Below are 20974 nucleotides of genomic sequence, written 5' to 3' on the forward strand. Positions count from 1 at the left end.
AGAAAGTAAGTTGACGCGAGGAGAAAATGTTAAGTTATATGGTCACATAAAGAAATTTAATCCTATAACTTGAGTAGTCAAAGAAACTAAAAGATCCCCGCCTTACGTGTTTCCGTATCCAACGCATAAATACTCTTCTTATTTGATATTTTTACCTCCCACTAATGCTTCAGAAAAAAATAAGAAGACAGAAGGAAAAGAGTAAAAGAAAATAAGGGATTAAAAAGAGATTAAGCTAAGTAATTAAAAATTAAAGATCGATTAAACTGTAAATTGATCGGTGATTGAGGGGAATAGCTTTTTTTTACAAATAATTTTAATGTGAAATAATAGATAAGTATAATAACGATGCTAGTAGGAGTGCTCAAAAACAATTTCACCCAGTTTTTCAATGTAGAAAAAAGTAATAAAAATAAAACGTGGAGTAATATTTCGAATAAATATTCAGTTCAAATATTGATAAGGAGTATAATACAACAAAGGGTCACTTTTTTTCAAGAATCTGCCTAAAGGCAAAACACCTTACATGATCTGATTAATTAACGACAGATTAAGGCTTATCCAGTCGATTTAAACTAATCGTTTAATTTATTCATAATGAATAATTTTCAAGCATGCAAACATAAAAACACGTGGTATGATAGTAGGCTATATGTTCATTGTATAAATGATCAAGCATACGTTTGTATATTATACATAATAAAATTTAAATAACAACATCCTCTGCGTTATATTCAAACTCAACTCAGATTTAACCTTCGATAAGATTAGACACAGTAGGTTGTAGCTACCGAAAAAAAAAAACACCGAACGAACTTAAATGGTCTCTACCTATTTCCCCCTGTTATAATAATACAAATGCGGTGGCCATTTTAAGAAGTCAACTAATAGAAAATGCTTAAAAGAGAGAGTAGGGTTCCGGACGAATGATCGTTAAAGAGCAATAGACCTTATCCCGGAAGTAGAATGAATTTAAAAGTAATTAATATGAGTCTAAACAAAAAATAACTTTCCCACTACGGTATTTTATATTTTAAGACAAGAAATAAAGAAAATAAAAAAAAACATACGTATTGAAATAACAGTACCATTATAATTTTATGATTTGAATGTAATAAAATTACAGTATAAAATTAACAGTATACTTTATTCAGACGAAAATTATTTAAATAATCATTCAAAAAAATAAATACGCAAAAATTTACCTTAAAATTATATTAAAAAAAACTACCAATTCAGATTTAAATGAAAAAAACACTAAATATTTCCACATCGTTCGATTAACGGAAAGAAACAATTTGAAGTCATCTGAAGAATAATTTCATGAAAATATTATGAATATTAACTGGTTTTATAATTGATAAACTAAAAATTCATCAGAGATAGATTAATAAACAAACGTATTTACCTTTGAAGAAGATGTAACAAAGTGCTGGCTCATAGTAATATCAAAAACCCATATCTTATCTAGAAAAAAAAAAAATCATAAAAATATTTGTACATATACACCACGCATTCACACACAAATATATATATATATATATATATATCAAGTGTTTTAAACTTATAAATGCTACTAAATTTCTATAACGGTTCCTTTAAAAAGAAAGGTTGCTCTAGAATGGCAACCTCCCCTGCCCGTCTGTTTAAAGGACTCAGCATTTCCTCTTCTTTTGCGAAATGAGTCAGATATAATTCTAACAAGAATAATATTGTTTCGGCCTTTCATCCAGAGGTCTCGGGTTCGAATCCAGATCAGGCATGGCATTTTCACACACGCCACAAATCATTCATCTCATCCACTGAAGCAATAATACCAAACAGTGTTCCCGGAGGTTATACAAAAAAAAAAAAAAAAAAAAAAAATGGAAAAAAAAGAACAATATTGTTGAAAATGTTTGAAAGAACATTATTCCACTGATCTGATTCCAGTTACTTCTTGATCCAATTAACTGAGTAATTCTATTAATGTATTTTTTTTTTATTGATAATGTTGTTTTAGGAAGGGGATATATCTATAAACGTAATCAATAGCTGTTTAATGATATATATTTAATATCATATCATCATTTTTCTATGTAAAAAAATAACTGAGACTATTTTATGATAATTACAAAAATTTTGGTACAAATTAACTTAAAAGATCATTCAATTTTTTTTAACTTTTGAGTATAACAGATTGTATCAAAAAATATTTAATTTCTGGAAAAAATTATTGAAATAAGAAGTTTATTATAATTTTTACCTAATTTCTGAAATATATATACCTGTAAAAACGAATAAAAATAAAAAAACATTTTTTTTATTTTTAACCAAAAAATAAATTTTCCAAAAAAAATACGATTTTATCTCCTAAACTTTTCAACTTTTGTAAGTTGCCCCAAATTATGTTAAAAAAGTTATTGACAGTTATTATTAAACTGTGCAGATATAAAAAAGAAAAATTGAAATTCTCAAGGAAGAATAATATTTTTTTATCGAATTTTAAGCCAGTTTTACTTAATTAAAAAAAAAAAGAACAGTTAATCAGTTAGGATAAAATTCAATTTTCCTCTTTAGAAAATCCTTCAATTGCTTCAGAAAACACTGAAATTTTTAATATTTGTAATAATTTATGCAAATATTTCAAACAGTATGTGATTCAATATTTTTTTAATACCTTTTACTACAGTAAATATTTCAACTTCTTATTAACGTTTATTGATGTTCACAAATAAATTTACAACAAATGTATTATTATTTTGTTGAAATTTATGATAAAAATCTTGTTTCTATTTAATTTCAATACATAACACATATTTATTTCTATTTACGTACAATTAGTTAGATTTTCTTACTGTAATTACGGGAAATAAACATTTTAAGAGAGAAAAAAATACTAAAATATTTTTATCTTATTAATCGAGAAATAGGTAGGTAAGGCTTAGGTTCAAGTAGCTCTTTCTTTGACTCTTTTAATAATTTTCTTTTTATTAAATGCTTAAAAAAGAAAAGATTTCAAAGGAATAATAGCTGATAAACGTTATTAGTTTCTTTTTTTAAAGCAACCCTTTGGCTTGTTGCTAGGGTTTTATTAGTAAAAAATCAAGCCTGGCTTGATAAAACAACGGTAATTAAAACCTATATATATATATATATATATATATACATATATATACACTGCGAGTTCTTCGGAATAAAAAACCTACCCAAGAGTCTCCTTAATCTTTTTTCAAAGAGTGTTATCAAATTCAATAATTTAAAACAATCATTATACTCTAAAATAAAAGTAAGTTGAATAGTGATAATACTGAATTAAATAACAATGATTAAACGTGCAACTTTGAAAATAATAATAAAAAATAACAATATTAATTATATAAGGGTTGTATTTCATATGGACTTAGAATATAATTATAAGTAAGTTGTTACTTAAAATTATACATACTGAAAAGTAAGCTGAATTTTAATCCAGCTTACTTTAAACACGAAATCTCTCAGTGACAATAGGCATGATAATTGAATTAATAATTAAATTAAATAGTTTAATTCTGAACGTTAATTTTACAGATAAACTTAATTTCTTATAAAGTAGAGAGCCTTTCATTCGGAGATTTCGGGTTCGAATCCTGGACAGGCATGAAATTTTTAATATGCTCAAATTTCCATTTTCATTTCCATATTTGACGGACAAGCTTTGTGGTTTTGTGGTGAAATCATCAAATAAAAATAAAATTTTCGTGATTTAGAACATCATTAAAAAAAAAATTAAATTTAAAACCTATATCTAACAAACCAAAACATAAAACTAAGAAAGAAATTTCTTTATTAGTTTCTGAAGTCTACGTTTATCAATTTTTCAAGATTTATTTTAGTGTAGAATATATTTTTAAATCTTATACAAGGAGATTTAGCTTAAAAATTACTGAAACCAATAACACTAATATTTTTTTAAATATAAGGGTTTATTACTTGTCATGACCATTCGTTTATTCTTGAATCACCATTCGTATATTTACAATCAGTTGCAAGAAGGAATAATAAATAAACAGAATTACAATAAACAGTGCATAATGAGGGATTTCAATGATCCTCCTCAATAAAACATATGTACATAAATTCAAATATGATGTAAATGTAAGACATGTAAGTTCATTTCTAAAAATGTACTTGCACGGATTCACTTCATAAAAATCCGTAAAACACTCACAAAAAACAAAAATCAAATAATATTATAACATAAAGGTAAGAAAAATACAACAGTAACATAATTTGATTATGAAAATACTTTAGAAGCTTCATCAATTATAGAGAATATGCTTATCACTTAAGGGATGTGATCCTAGCCCAAAAGTCACTCAGATTCCCCTTGGTCAGTAACCATGACTTTTCAATTTTAAGTTTGATTGTGGATTTAAATGTAAGCTTTTTCTGCGAAAATATAATACTGGGCGATTCAAAAAGGAATTCATAAATTTAAAGCATATAAAAATTTATTTAGATAACTTACAGGTTCATTTGAGGTCTCACTTCATAGAAAAATAGATTAACTCTTGACTCACGTAGTTCAATGGACCGAATTCGGCCACCGCGCTGTCACCAGTGTTGTTAAAAATGGATACATTTATTGGTATGGAAAGTGCTGGCTTTGTGTTTTGGTTTCACGATTTGCAGTCAGCAAATGTAGTACAACCTAATTTTCGTAGAGAGTAGGGTAGGAACCCTCCTAATAGGCATATAATTTAACCCACCGGGTTGGTCTAGTGGTGAACGTGTCTTCCCTAATCAGCTGATTTGAAAGTCGAGAGTTCCAGCATTCAAGTCCTAGTAAAATCAGTTAATTTTACACGGATCTGAATATTAGATCGTGGATACCGGTGTTCTTTGGTGGTTGGGTTTTAATTAACCACATATCTCAGGAATGGTCGAACTGAGACTGTACAAGACTACACTTCATTTACACTCACATATCATCCTCTGATGTAACAACTGAACGGTAATTCCCGGAGGCTAAACAGGAAAAGAAAAAAGTAGGCATATAATTTACTCTTGGCATCAAACCTTCGTTGAGATAGGTTTTCGTGCCATAAATAAACAAAGATTGTAGGACCCGTTCTTCTTTCAGGAAGCAACTATAAATGGTATCATTACCTTGACGTGCTTCAAAATTATCTAATTCCTCAATTAGACAATGATGAACAAGATTACCTTTACTATCAGCAAGACGGAACACCACCTCACTACCGCCTAAAAGTCCGAGATTTTCTTGATATTCTATTCCAGGTCGGTGAATTAGTCGTGAATGTCCAACTCCATGGACACCTCTTTCTCCAGATTTGACCCTGTTAGATTTTTTTCACGTGGGGTTTCATTAAAGATCGGGTTTTTATACCACCTTTGCCTGCTGATCTTGTTGAGCTAAGACTTCGAATTAACGTCGCCGCTGCAGAGGTAACACCCGATTTGCTGGCTACAATCTTGAATGAAATCGACTTCAGGGGGATGTACGTCGCATTACAAATGGAAGCCATATCGAACCAAAGAGAATATTGGGTGACAAACTTGTGTTTTTCTATGAAATAATGTCTCAATCAACCTGTAAGTTATCTCTATATATTTTTAAATGCTTTTAAGTTCTTTTTGAATCATCTGGTATAACTATAAATATTTTTTTTTAAATGTTACATGACTAGGGAAGTCATTAAAACAGTTCTTGGAGCAAGTACTTAAAAACGTTCTGAAAATAAATAAGAAGTAATTTGTAGAAAAACCCTTGTAATACTAGGTTTAATCTATAAAATAATTACAGATAAAATCGGCTGATTAATAAACTACGAGTACGTCAACCAATAAGTAAGGTTATTTTCGTAACAAGAGGTTTACCGTTATAAAACTCTTAATATAAATAGATCAAAAAATAACCCGTATATCATAAAGTAAGAGAGAAAGCGTAATATATAAAAATAAATGTATCGGCTAAAGAGATAGCAAGAATAAAAATAAAAGAAACATTTGGATTACATACTACGGTGTGAATAAAATGTAATAAATTTTACTCTGGGTTTGATTACAAATTAGAATTGGATAAAATTTCACTAGATCGTTTATAAGTAACAAACGAATCCAGAGCATTAGGTTGCACAGTCGTATCTTATACTACAACATTTCAACGAGCAAATATAACTCTCACATATAACCGCAACAAGGCTTCATTTTCTTAGCATTCAACTTAACTAATCTAGAAGAGAAAAAAAAATACTAATTTACAAAACGAAGATCAAAAATCGAATAATAGTAATAGTAGAATTACAGCGTCTTATAACTTTTTTTTTTTTTTCTTTGGAACACCTGTTGTGTTCTTGTACGAAAATAGTTTGATACTATAGTCACTCCCAACAGGAGGGAAGAACGGAATTCCAAGGGAGACAACCCTTAATAATTTATCATTATTAAATGTCATCTTCATATCAAATCCCATTAGTTCTGTCCTGCCCTTTTTTATCCGTCTAATATCACTTTTTTTTATTTAGACCATCACCTACGTACAAACAACACGAATAAATATCTACTTGCAAGTTGAAATTTTGCATTTAAACAAACAAATTTAATAAAGACTCATTAATTTTAACAAATAAAAATAAAATAATCTAAATGAATAATCGATAGTATTTTCAGTATCGATTTATTTATATCGAAAATAATTGTATTTTAGGATCTGCTACGATATTTAATGAATAAAAAAGGGTAGTAAAATTTATTATTTTATTTTATAATTATTATTACTGTTGTTATTTACTGTTTATAAACATTTCAGAAAAAAATCTTATTATTTTTTTTGACGGGCAGTATGTTCAATCATGAAAGCATGTTCTTTCTTTTTGCTCTTATTTGCCGATGTTGCTCTTCTTACTTATTGTTTATAATCATATAAGAAAAAAAAAACATCGTATGATTTTTTGACGGACACTATATTCGATCATGTAAGCATGTTCTCAGCTAAGGGGGACGCACGCACAAACAGACACACATACAAATAGCCTTTACTTCGGTAGGATATATATTAATCTATCATGAATTTTTTTTCACTGGAAAGATAAAAAAAAAAAACATCGTCAACATTATCGTTTAGATGCATTATTTTGTTTCTAATCTGAAGACATTAATCTTTTTCATCTTCATAACAATTTTACTGATAGAATGCTGATCTAAACGAATTTTTTTAATAGGGCGGTTAATATTCTGCTGCTGTTTAACTTCTCAAAGTGAACAACTATGCACAATATAACTTGAAGCTCGAGTATTGAATGCCCACGCAAAAAAATTAATCAAACAGATAACGTAATCGAAATTACTTTATTGCTAAAAATGCAACATTTTTAATTTACTACGGGGGTCTCACTAATTGAGCGCAAGTTTTTTTTTTTGTGTGGCGACGTTGATTTTTTTTTTTAACTTTTCAAGCGCCATTCGTTTTCAGTAGTGTAACAAATAATCATGGATCGCTACACTCAACAACGTTTACAAATCATAAAAATTTATTATCGAATTTTGGATCGGTTACAGCATTCGTTCTCAAAATGGGTGATAATGCCCCCTTGTGGGCGCTGGAGGCTTTCGGGGGGCGGTAGAAGGTCAACAGAAAATTGGGGGTATTCAAACGCTCTAAGAAGGCGATGGCTGAATAAAGAAAATTGAAAAAATTATGTTATCTTGATATTTCAAACTAAAAATTGAAGCAGCGGCAATGTTGAGATTATACAACGATTCCAAGAGTGATTACTATCTTGGAATCGTTGTAGCGTCGTTGAGGAGCATCACGAGGTGCCTTGGTTCGTTAGAAACAGTAAAATCCACGAATATCTGTGAATATCGTATGTTCGAGAAGAAATACAGCGATTCGGTAGAAAATATAAACTAACGTTAAAAATCACGTGAACGTTTTAGCTATTAACCTTCTAGACCGAGTCCCGGTCACTAGGATGGGGTTCATGAACGACATAGTCGGGCCTGAATTACCTTGTCCTAGGGGTTAGAGGTAGGCACAGAAACGATCCGTTAGAGTGGACAATCCTCTGGATTGTGCTATGCTTCAGAGTGAATCACGCTCAGCGGGTGGTAGGGAAACAAGCAAAAACAAAAAAAAAACCTTCTTAACCATTCGTTCTCAAAGTGGGCGAAACGCCTTATTGTGGGCACTGAAGGCCGTTAGGTGGCGTTCAGGGGGTCTAGGAAAGCGATGGCCGATTAAAAAAAGGCAAAAATGATGTTTTCCTGATATTTAAAACTAAAATTAAATGCCTACTATAATATTATACAAATTAAAGGGACACCTATATTTTATGATAAAATATGATTGTATTCAAACTACTTTAACTTTGCAACAAAAAGGCTTGTTAAGACGAATAAAAAAAAAATTAAAGCTTAATTCTCTACTTTTTGACAGATTAGTTCAGATTTAAAACATCATCAAATTAAAAAAAAATCAATAAGAAGAAAGTTTAAAAAATTTGAAATTTTTTCTTTATGTTTGATCGAGCGCATTGAGGAAAGGCAATTTTCTCAGTAAACTACATTAAAATCGTTTAAAAGCTTAAGACTTTAGCATTAATTTCGTTTTTGTATGTTTTTATACAATTTTTCTGAATTGAAATATTCCACTTTAAAGAGAAAGGTCCAATTTTGTCTTTAATGCTGCATATCTTCCGATCTAAGCAACGTATTGATACAAAAAATAAAGAAATTAAAGGGTTTTGATCTAGCTCTAATGACAAATTGTGAGATATTTAATGTAGCGTTGCAATTTTTGGGTTTTGTTCATACCGACACGCGATGTATTGAAATCTTTAAAGATTGAGACATGTATCATCCACTCTCAGCTTAACGCATGATGTTACAGTCTCAATCATTGAATACGCTATCACTATTGTTGTTATATAACTATATAGACACAATTGTAATTTTTCTGAAAGCAATTTTAATAAAAATACTTCCAAAAATGATTAAATATACATTTTAATTGCCTTCATTTAAAATGAAAGTTTCAACTCAGAAATAGAATATTCCACGTTTAAAAACAATAACAGCGCATCTTAAAAACAGCAACTGCAATTATTATTTTTAACAGATAGTAAGTTTAATCATTTTGGGGGTGCTAGAGAACTTTTGATTCTCAATGTATGCGGTGGGCGAAAATGTTTGAGAATCAATGAATTACAGCTACGTATCGTGCACTTCGCGATATTTATGATGTGCATATTCGTCCAAACAAAAACTGTTAAAAAGTTCGAAGAAAACTTCCTCTACTTGATGCTGAAACATTCAATCCACAAGATTAATGCAAGGATTCAAGATAATATTGTTACTTTAAGTGCAAGTGTTCTTGAAAATTGAATTTTATCGGTTTCATATCGTTCGCAAAATTGGGCCTTACTTCAAAAACAACACGGCGAATTTCGCGTAAACATCTTGGTCTACACCCATATAAGTTTCAAGTAACTCAAGACTTAAAGCCATGGGACCATTCTTTGCATAGAAAGTTTGCTGACTGGAGTCTAGAGCAGCTCGAATTGAATCTAAATTTTCAACAAAAATAAAATCGTGTTTTCAAATGAGGCTCATTTCTGGTTTGATGGTTTTGTAAACTAACAAAATAAAGTATTTGGGATGATTCCGATCCATAAATCATTCAACAGCTACCATTCCATCCGAAAAAAAATCACTGATTGATGTGGATTATGAACTAGTGGCATCACTGGGCCGTTATTTTTTTCGAAAATGAGCAAGGAGATGCTTTTACAGTTAATGATGAACGCTATCGAACTATGATTCGTAATTTATTGTTGGCAAATACGGATTTCATTTGAATGAAATATGGTTTCAACAGGATGCCACACAGCTGCTGAAACAATTCAGTTATTGCTTCAAAAGTTTAATGATTTGATAATTTCACGAAGTGGTAATGCCAATTGGCCGCCAAGATTACGTGATTTGACTTCTTCAACTTTTTTCTCTGGGGTTATGTTAAGTTACAAGTCTATAGCAACAAACTACCAAACATTGATGATTTGAAAGCAAATGTTCGACGTGTTATTAGTGGAATTCAAGGTGATTTGGGCAAAAAAGTCATGCAAAATTTTGTTGATAGACTTGGCTATGTCAAGCAAAGCTGTGGAGATCTTATGAGTGACAAATATTGTTTTACAAATGTAATATGATGTTATGAGCTTAAAAATAAAAATAAAAATTTGGTTGATGTTAAACATATTTTTTCTTTTGTTACAATTTTACTTTTTGCGCTGAAAATGAAAGACCCTGCAGTATTTCTGTGAATAGTTGACCTGATTAATTTTTCTAAGTATAACAAACTACCCTCTATAAGGAAATTAAACTAATAACCTGAAAAAACAAAAAAGTATAAAACAGAATATTCGTTCTATTGATTTCGAAAAGTTTAGGTATGGCATCCCTATCAAATCACTCGTAATACGGGGACTGAATAGTGCCCAAGGAAGGGTGTGCAGTACCCAAAGGTATAACAGAAATGTAGAAAGACCACCATATTTTCAGTTTATCAGCCCCGTAACAATTACTCCTCATCATTACTAATCTAAGAAAGGTTTAGTGGCTACTATTCTGATACAAAAATGTTAATGATTATTTGTTACACAAACTTGATTCTACCTAATGACTAAATCCTTTCTTCAATTTATTTATTTGAAATTGGAAAACGTGTTTGTCTGTATGTGTGTCACAAGCATACGGGCAAATGAAATGCCAGAAGTTCAATTTAAAATTTTTTGTCTTATTTGACTACATTTTGTTGGTCAGTAATAATTTACGTAGTTCTCCTTTTAATTTTCACTCGTTTTTTAAAGATTTATTGAAGTTAATATATGATTTATATTAAGAATTACAGTTTTATCAATGTTTATTTATTCCTAATTTGTATCCCCGAAATACTACATTCATTTTTCAAATTTTCAGTTTTTTTTTCTTTTTGATGATTTATTCTGTAATGTGATAGTTATTTTACGAAAATTTGTATTTGAAACTCATTACAATAACTGTACAATACATAAATTAAAACAAAATTATAATGACGCATTATTGAGATCGATTTAAAATGAAAATGTAAATTAAACAGCAATTAAAATAACTGCAGTTTGCTCTTTCACAAATGTAGTCATTAGTGTAATGTAATAAATATTCTGTTTATAAATACTTAATAATCAATTTATTTTCTGTAAAATTTAATTATAGGAAATAAAATTTATTTACGTATGTATTTTTTTATTTATTTTAATTAATATTTTTTACTATATTATTCCTTAATTTATTAAAATATTCATCACATTAAATCATTATACAGAAATGATTTACATTTTAAATATGAATTTATTTATTTTCTTTTTTTACGTTCCCGTGGAATATAGCTAGAATTGCTATATTAAAGGAGCAAGTATAGTGATCATTTCAAAAATGGGATATCGGGTTCTTTTCAAATCTTTACGTTTTAGGGCCCAACTGATTCATCTATATCAGGAATAGGTGCGTACGTATATATATGTCGCACTGCTTTCGGTCTTATATCTCAGGATTGACCAACCAATTTTCTTCTAACATGGCTCAAATATATTCTATACATAGAGTGTTGATTATTAATTTGTTTTCAAATTTCGAAGTGGGTAGGGAATATCGAGAAAAATACCAGTTTAGATTTTCTTTAAGGGCAGCTTAGAAAAATATATCTCTTATAATTTATTTCCCAAACCTCCCCCCAAATATATTTATATATATATATATATATATATATCACCGCCGCCCTATTTTTTGCCTCTAACTTTTAATATTTATAATTAATTTTTTTCATCATCACTTTAAGGGTTGTGGTTTGTTAACGGTAGAGAAATTCATAACTATTTAGAACTATCTTCTGTTTACGAAAAGCTCCAAAAGATTAGCTGCGATACGAACAGAGGTTAGAAAAACATGTAAATTATCTGGCAGTAAATCTATTAGATAACAGGGAAGAGACTAGGCAACTGAAAAGTTTCCATGTGCTTGACGTGGGAGATGTAACCAGAGAAAAGACCTAGAGAAGGAACCTAGGGCAAGTCACACTGTGTAGTGAACGTCACTTTGATATTCTAAAAACTACAGATATTTCTATTACCGACGAAGATTTGTTTTATATATAATGTTGTTTTCAATATTGATATTGATGACATTGTTATTTTATTCTTTTCTACCCGTGATTTATTTCTAAAAGTATTGAACTTTAGTTGGATCAACTACACAAGTATTTTTTTCTATTTATATGAGGTGTTTGGTTTAGCGAGAGGTTTCATCGGGTACCCTTTTTATGTGATTATTATTAATAAAATTTACTTATTGTACACTATGAGGTACCGATTGTAAATACTAACAGACCGACATAAATACCTTAAGAGCTATTAAAATTAACGTAGTTTTGGCAACCTTATATTAAATTACGAGGACCAAAACGAGGACCAATTCATTCCATTAATTTTATAAAAGTTATTCATTATTTAATAAAAATTATAATTTTAGTTTAACTGTCAAAATTACACAAATAAAACATATTTTTTTGTAAAAATATAATCCTTTATGTTTTACAAAAGTAATAAAAATGCTGAAAACAGAAAAATTGCAATAACTTGAGACCTAATTAATCTACTGGGACGGACAATGGTTTAAAACACTCAGGAAAATAATAAAATTTAAAGAATTATAAGAAAGAAAGAATAAGTATGATTTTAATTTGTAACGTTACTATTTTCCTACCAGAAACATTAATTTTATCGTTTTCCCCATATTTGCATCACTGTAGCGTGGTTGCTTGCGAAACGGCCGGAGGAGCAGCCCAGTCGTACTTTCCCAACAAAAAAAAAAACATTTAAATCTTATGTGTATATTTTTACAACTTTCACCAACGCTTTCTTTCATTTAGCAGTGCATTTGTAAAAACCAAAAGTAAATTTTACACATTTTTTTCACATTGAATTCATAATTACAGAGTGTTATTCCCCCCCCAAAAAAAAATTAAATGACATTTTTTACATAGTTTGTCAATAACTCATTCAATTAGAAATTACAGCAAATAAAGAAAGAGAAATAGGAAATAATTTCCCTAAAACATTTGCTTCATTTTATTGTTTTTATTAAATTAAAAACAGTTTTCAATTAATTACAAAAAAAAAAAACGAGGGAAAGAGCATTATTTATACAGGTGAAGATTGAAAAATGCAACAATTTAAACAGACCATAAATCAATAATTTTTCATTTTACAAAGTATAAAAATAATCAAAGTGTATGGAATTTTGTAAGCTTTTACTTTTTTTTTCAAATCATCAGCATGGTGTATTCTCAGAACCAAAATTTTACCTCCCCCTAACGTTCTATGGACACACCTACTTCATGGAACTCAGCGGATTATTAATTAACATGTAAAACTAATTATTATTGAAAAGGTTTACTAAATCTTAATTATGTCTTTGTTCAGTGTCTATTTTTAGTATATGAAACTTTCAACAATATTTTAGTCTGGTATCGAAAGATATAAGAATAAAATAATGAAAACTTTTTTTACCGACTTTTCAAAGAAAAGAACGGTATTACTTTTGGTCACGCGGAGAGATTGGAGGTGAAGTTAAATTTTCTTTATGTTTTGAAGTATGAGGAGTACAACAATATCATTCACTTAGTATAAAATTTGTGGCTTGAAAATCTTCAAAACTACTACATCAATTTCATTGAAATTTAGATATGCTCTAGTAGTCTATCTGAAATTGTGCATGTGAAAATTTTATGAAGATTAGTTGAAAGTTTTCAGAGTTACGCTCTATTTAAGATTGATAACAGACAATATAACCTTAATTTGTGATGTTATATTGACTGTGTACAGGTGCATTTTTTTTCTTTGGCAACCGGGAGGGATGTCGTGATGTCTTAATGATCCAAGAGGGATCCCGTCGGGAGATCAGCTTCAAGCCGAACAAAGGGGGCCTAGTCTTCCGCCACGTCACTTGGGACCGATCGAAGTAACGTCTCCTAGGCGGTTATTGGTTGCTCTTAAGTGGTAAAAAAATAAGAAAAAAAATAAAAAGGTGTATTTTTCTTTTGCGCTTACACAATGAGTCGGTCATGGGCTAGTTGAAATTTGATTCTTGTGTGCAATCTACTGGTAATCTGTGTGTATAACGTTTTACTCTTAATGTCAGTGGGTTTCTGGCTGCGAAACAGTTGGACATCGGAAAGAAAACTCGGTCTTCATGCTCAGAACTGCGAAAGATATTTTTTTTTTTTGGCTGATGGATTAATTCACCACAGAAGCTTACAACAAAGAAGTTAGTGCGTGGAAGTATGAAAATGGAGATATGTAGCGTATGGGAAATGCCATGCCTGAACAGGATTCGAAGACGGGACCTTCGGATAAAAAGGGACTTTACTACTCTGCCACGGAAATTGGCATACATATAGGAATAAAACAAAATTAAAAAATGTGTAGCAAATTAAAAACAAATAATTTAAAATATGCCTATTAATTTCACAGCAACATAAATCAAGACTTTTAGCAACACAAAATTAGCAAACGCATAACTAAACTGTGGGTAAAGTATTTTGGAAGCTGAGAAAATGAAATTAATGCAAAAACCATGTTTGTATATATCTAGAATCTAGAACAGTGGGCATAATAACATAAACCTTTCTAACATATCTTGTACTACTGAATACGTCATTTTCGTTACAGTATGATTCTCACATGATATCTATTCTTAAATCAATCTACTTGTAAAATCCACTATGACGTTAAACATACTCAACGTTGTCATTTGGAATTATAACATTACAAAATAATGAGTCAGTATTATTGATCAATTCGCACAAATACTGTTACCTTAGTAACAAGTTACTGTAAATTAAAATAAAAAATTAACAAAGATTTAACAGATGGACTATCCTAAAGTCTAACATTTGTGTATTATAAAAGATAATAGAATTAAAATATGTATACAAAGTGTATGAAGAAGTTCTCCCGGAACTTTTATTACCTCTTCTACTCGTGAAAATAATGGTAAAAATTTCTATAAAATATATTCTAAAATACTTCGTTTGCGAGTTAGGGCTAGTAAAAGATTTCACTTGGATTTCAGCTACCTCGTTGAAATGAGGGCGTACTGAAATTTTAAGGACATTAATTAAGGAGCAAAATGAGTGACTTCTTATGGGTTTTGACTTGAAAAAACTAATAACTAGGTCCCAGAACCGTACCTGTAGTAGCTTTTCAGAAATCTGGGGTGAAATCAAATAAATTGAGTAAAAACCCATGTTTTTTTTTGTTTGACATACAATAACTTTGTTAAATGCAAAGTAAACAGATAAAAATCAAAACTTATAGTGAAATTAATTCTGAACAATATGATGCAAGATAAGTTGAATAAAATTTAGAAAAATTAGAATTTTATTTATAAAACAGTATTCTAGACCAAAGTGCATCATACATAACCAGTTTATAACAAATGTTCAAAAATGAGCTCCCCATTTTCAACACATTTCTCGACACGCTTCTGTATGGCTTTTGTTGCTCTGTTTAGTTCTTCAGGGCTCTCCATAAGTTGCTCAGATGCATCTATAATACGGACAATTTATTAATCAGGAGAGTATTTCTTTTTGTATATAAAACTTTTCATCCATCCCCAAACGCAAAAATCTAAAGGTGTTAAATTAGGAGATCTTTATGGCCCGGATTGTGGACTTCTATAATTTGTGTCTCAGCGCCAGAGGAATATCTTCAAGTAGCTGTGGCAATTATTCTTAGAGAAAGTCCAAGAAGACCTCAGAATTTAAGCGGCCAGACAATATAAACGGTCCAACAAGGTGATTGCAAAGAAGGCCGCACCATACATTGACATTAAATCGGTGTTGAAAACCCCTTCCACCGTTTCATGAGGATTTACCTCTGCTTATGTATGCACATTGCGTAAATTGTTGACGCTATATAGAGTGAAATTTGCCTCGTCGGTATACAATTCTTGTAGAGTTGTCAATTTGTATTGACAACTCCGATACGGACCATCAACTGGATATAGATGTTGAACTGGCTGTTTATGATAAGGATAAAACTTGTTTTGTTTAAGTGTCCTATAAACCATCGAATGCGAAACTATAATTCGCTTAGAGAGTCGTCGTGTAATGAGGCCTGCACTGCGCTGAAATGTGTTGGACAGATCGTTTGTAGCTGGTACTAATACAAGGTAGTGAACCTGTTTTCGGAAGATTGTGAAAAATCGCGCTTATTGTTTTGGAATCTGGAATTCTAAGATTAGGAAAACGTATTTCATATTTTACTGCAGCAGCTAGCTATGCATTACACACAATCAAAAATGATACTACATCAGCGTATTTCTCTGCTGTAATTAAGTACGACATTACTTTAAAGACTAATCGATCACGTCTCAAACTAAAATGCACAGAAAAACTTTGCTAACGACAGCACAGTTCACAGGACCAGAAATACTTAATGTACCTTACAGAACGATTTAAATACTAATACAGTATTGCGCATTGTAGATCAGCTGTTGTTATTTTATTGCCAACTTTGAAACAATAATTTTTCAATTAATTAGTATTTTTGTCATTAATAACAAAATCATTATGTAATTATTATTTACTTATTTTTTTTAATTTTACATTTGTTGTGTAATTATCACTTTTTTTTTTACCTACAATTTTTAACAATAATTTTTTTTTACAAATTTTTCACATCACCAAAAAAAAAATTGGTTTCTGTTAACATTAAATAAATAACTTTTCTGGCAAATGTAGTATAATGTACTGTTTAGTATAAGGGAAATGGTTTTTCTTTACATTAAATAAATAATTTTCTGACAAATGTAGTAATGTACTGTTGCTAAATAAAATTCGAATTTTTCTGTATTTTCTTTGTTTTATTCAACTTATCTTACAGAATTTTATTTAGAATTCAATTTTCAACAAGTTTTGTCAAAAGTTTTATATGTTTATTACTTTTTAAGAAAGTTATGATTGTATAGTCAAACATAAAAAACAGGGATTTTATCCCAATTTTTTCTTACCCCAGATTTTTTAAAAAATACTGCAGATATGGTTCTGGGATCTATTTTCTTCAATATTTTAGGTCAAAAACCAAACAAAACATTAATTCTACCACTTAATTAAGTTCCTAAAAGTTTCAGTACGACCTTATTGGGGTAGGTGAAATCCGAACGGTATCTTTCACTAACCGTAATTCGCAAACCAATCATTTTACGACATATGTTTATATGAACGTTTTCTATTATTTTCACGAGTAGAATAGGCTATGAAAATCCTGGTAGAACTTCGTGATTCATTCTGCATATAAAACGATTTAATTTAAAAAAAGTAAAAATTCAATCTAAAATAAAAGAATCATAAAACCTCATTTACTTTCTTCCATTTTTCTTTAAGTTAGTATAATCCAAATTATTATCTTAAAATGGAACGGAATAAAAGTTCTTCCTCTTCATAAAGTTTCATATCAAGTCTCCCTAACGTTTACTATCAATATGGCGTATTCCTCTCCGTTCTGAGCACTATGAAAAAGCGTTTTTGCGCCTTGAATATCGGTCCATTTCTTAATGTTGTCCAAACAGGAGGTTCATCTCCTTGTAATGCTTCTCAGTTTTTATCTGAAGAACAATTTAAAAAGTTGATTCTGGCTCTCCATTAAAATGTGATCCAAATAAGCCAGCTTCCTGCACTTAATATTACGCGTACATCAAACAGACCCAGTGTAACATTTGAGCATTCTTTTTCAAAACTTCAAATTCATATTCTTACAGAAAAATATAGGCTTGATTCTAAAATAATTTGCTCTAGCTTTCTCTATTTTTCGTTTTTCCTCTTTACCTCTTTTGCAGGATCTAGCTGATGAGGATGTAGCAGCCCAAATACATGAAGGAAGTAACTATTTCTGCTTGATAAACACTGATATATAGACTAGCGTCAGGGTGTTGTTCACGGCTGAAAATCATGAATTTAGTCTTTGTTGAGTTACTATTTAAACGAACCTTCTGTCCTGTTTGACTAACTCGATTCAGCAAAAGGTAAAGATCTTCATGTCTATTACTTAAGATGACAGAATCATCGGCATATCTAACAGTATTAAATTATCCATTTACTCGTACCAATATGTTGCCAATGTAAAACTTCAATAAATACTTTGTTTCTTTAAGTAACTTTGAATAAAAGTTACTTTGAGAAAATACATTTTCAAGAATAAGAATAATTTGATAAATTATCTATTATTGAGATTGAGATAAGAAGTAATTTCCCTTTCAGCGTTTTACTGAGCCAAACATACTTGTGAATTAATCCCTATGTCTATCTCATCAAAATTCACACAATATTCCGTATTGAAATATGTTTATTCTATTAACCAGAAACTGGCTGTATACAGTGAACAGCATTAGAGAGATTAATTCGATCTGTACCTCAGATTCGTTTTTACATCCACAAAAAAAATTCGGACTGTAAAGTTATCATAATGTCTAATTTAATTTTATGTTATAATCTAAAATTCCTTAAACATTTTAAATTTCTTTTTAATAATGTAAGAAATCGATTTTATAAATCCGTTATATTTATAAAATCATTGTATTTTATAAATTTTAAAGAATCATAAAATTTAAAACAGTTTTTTTGAATCATAATTCACCGAAAATACATTTTTTAGAAGTCTTTATACAGGTATTTAAAATGAAGTAGTAGTTTTTAATTTTAAACCAGATTAAACCCCTTTCTTAAAGAAAAAAGAAAAATGTATAAAATTATAATTGGCCAAATAACTGTATTCAGATTTCGATGGAATGTGACATCAATGATTTAACGAAATAAAATTTAATTTCTCTATCCAAAATTCTAAAAAAACAAAACATATTATCTTAGCTTTCAATACCCTAATCAATGTTAAAAAAATATTCCTGAAAAGTAAAAAAAAAACTTAATACTCAATCAAAAAACTAAAATTATATATTAACGTAACATCAAACGTAAATAAAAAAACTGGTTTCTGCAACAATTAAACCTTAAAAACAATTTAAACAAGATAAAATTTAAAATAATATGTTATTACGCTCGTATTGTAGACAATTTCTCGTTTTTTATCCCTTAGAGCTTTTTTTTTTGCCGTAGTTCATTATTTACGAACATAAAAAACTGTTCTCCACTTTCTGAACAAGAAGATAATTCATAATATTAATTGTTACAACATGTTATGAAACTATAGTAAAACTACTCGTAGATATACTACATTTAAATCAGCTAACCTAAGGCTAATTACTCATTTACTGATCAAATAAACACCTAATTTAAACATTTACTAAAAGAAATTCTAAAATTAGAAAACGTTCAAAAACTCTTTAAGAACAAATTTAAATAAAAACTAAACTGGAATAAATTAAATAAATAATTTCCTACTCATATTGTAACATGTTATTTTATAAATTGAAATAACATAGATGTAACAAATAACTAGTTAAAGGCTAAAAGGATGCATTAAATAATTATGAAGTACATGTTAAGTGTAAGGAAAACTATGTTCAGTATTACAAAAAATAAAGGTTTTAATTATATATATATTTAACACTTGTTTATAGAATAGAAAAAAAAATTGTTGACAAAAAACTATGCAGTACCGTTTTAGACCATCTCAGACGAAATCGTAAAAATTAGCCAAAAAAAAGCCTAACTAATCTTGACAGTCTCTCCGCTCATTAAACGATAAATTAAAAAAATAATGTTATTAAATTGTATTTAAATTTGATTTACTTATCATTTTCCAGTTTTTATTGATCTCGAATTTAGTTATAAATTAATTTTGTAAAGAACTTACATAATTTATAAAAAAATGAAATAAATCTGAGAAGATTATCTAATATAATTTTCGTTTATTTAACATCACATCACAGATTTTAGATTACAACATTAGTATTTGAAAAAATATAATGAATAATCTATTGTTTTTTATTCTCTATTATTCTTAATTTTAACATATTTAAATTAGCACCTCTTTCTTTTTTTGTTTAGCCTCCAGAACCTCCGTAAGGTATTACTTCAGAGGATGAATGAGGATGATATATATATATATGAATGTAAATGAAGTAATGTAGTCTTGTACGGTCTCAGGTCGACCATTCCTAGCCCACGGACTGGTCTAGTGGTTAACTCGTCATCGTAAATCAGCTGATTTCGAAGTCGAGAGTTCTATGGTTTAAATCCTAGTAAAGGCTTTTAATAAAAGTAACATTTTATACGGATTTGAATACTAGATCGTGAATACCGGTGTTCTTTGATGGTTGGGTTTTAATTAACCACACGTCTCAGGAATGGTCGGTCGACCTGAGACTGTACAAGACTACACTTCATTTGCATTCATACATATCATCCTCTGAAGTAATACTGTACGGTGTTTCAGAAGGCTAAACAGAAAAAAAAGTCGACCATTCCTGAGATATGTAGTTAATTGAATACCAATCATCAAAGAACACCGGATAAAGACGACTACCTTTACTAGGATTTGAACCTAAGAATATCGACTTCAAAATCAGGTGATTTACAATAACGAGTTTCACCACTAAACCAAGCCAGTGGGATAAATTATTATTATTTTTTATCGAATTATTACTTATTATTATTGAAATCGATTAAAAATTTAAGAAAACGAGTAGAAAAAAAAGAGACTATAACTTTCTGTTATAAAGAGACTATAACAGAGCATGAGCTAAAGCTCTCTGATATGTAAATTCTCTTTATCTAGATAGATAAAAGCGAAATGAAAAAAACAAAAAACAGCGACTTAATTAGGTACATGCATGTCTATTATATGAGACAACCAAGTAACCTTCCTCAGTTGGATTCACGAGAGCGTATCAAGCGACTGAACAACCTTCAGCAGGACTGTAGTCGCCATTACAA

General features: G+C 29.6%; 1 long non-coding RNA gene across 1 annotated transcript in view; it reads right to left on the minus strand.

Moving 5' to 3' along the window:
• LOC142327591 (uncharacterized) overlaps positions 1–20974 on the minus strand; it is a 171162-nt gene that overhangs the window by 110552 nt on the left and 39636 nt on the right. The window contains exon 2 of the long non-coding RNA XR_012757020.1: positions 1409–1467. This is a non-coding gene — a long non-coding RNA (uncharacterized LOC142327591). The remainder of the gene's footprint in view (positions 1–1408; positions 1468–20974) is intronic.

The sequence above is a fragment of the Lycorma delicatula genome, chromosome 7 (genome assembly GCF_047948215.1).
Source record: "Lycorma delicatula isolate Av1 chromosome 7, ASM4794821v1, whole genome shotgun sequence".
NCBI lineage: Eukaryota > Metazoa > Arthropoda > Insecta > Hemiptera > Fulgoridae > Lycorma > Lycorma delicatula.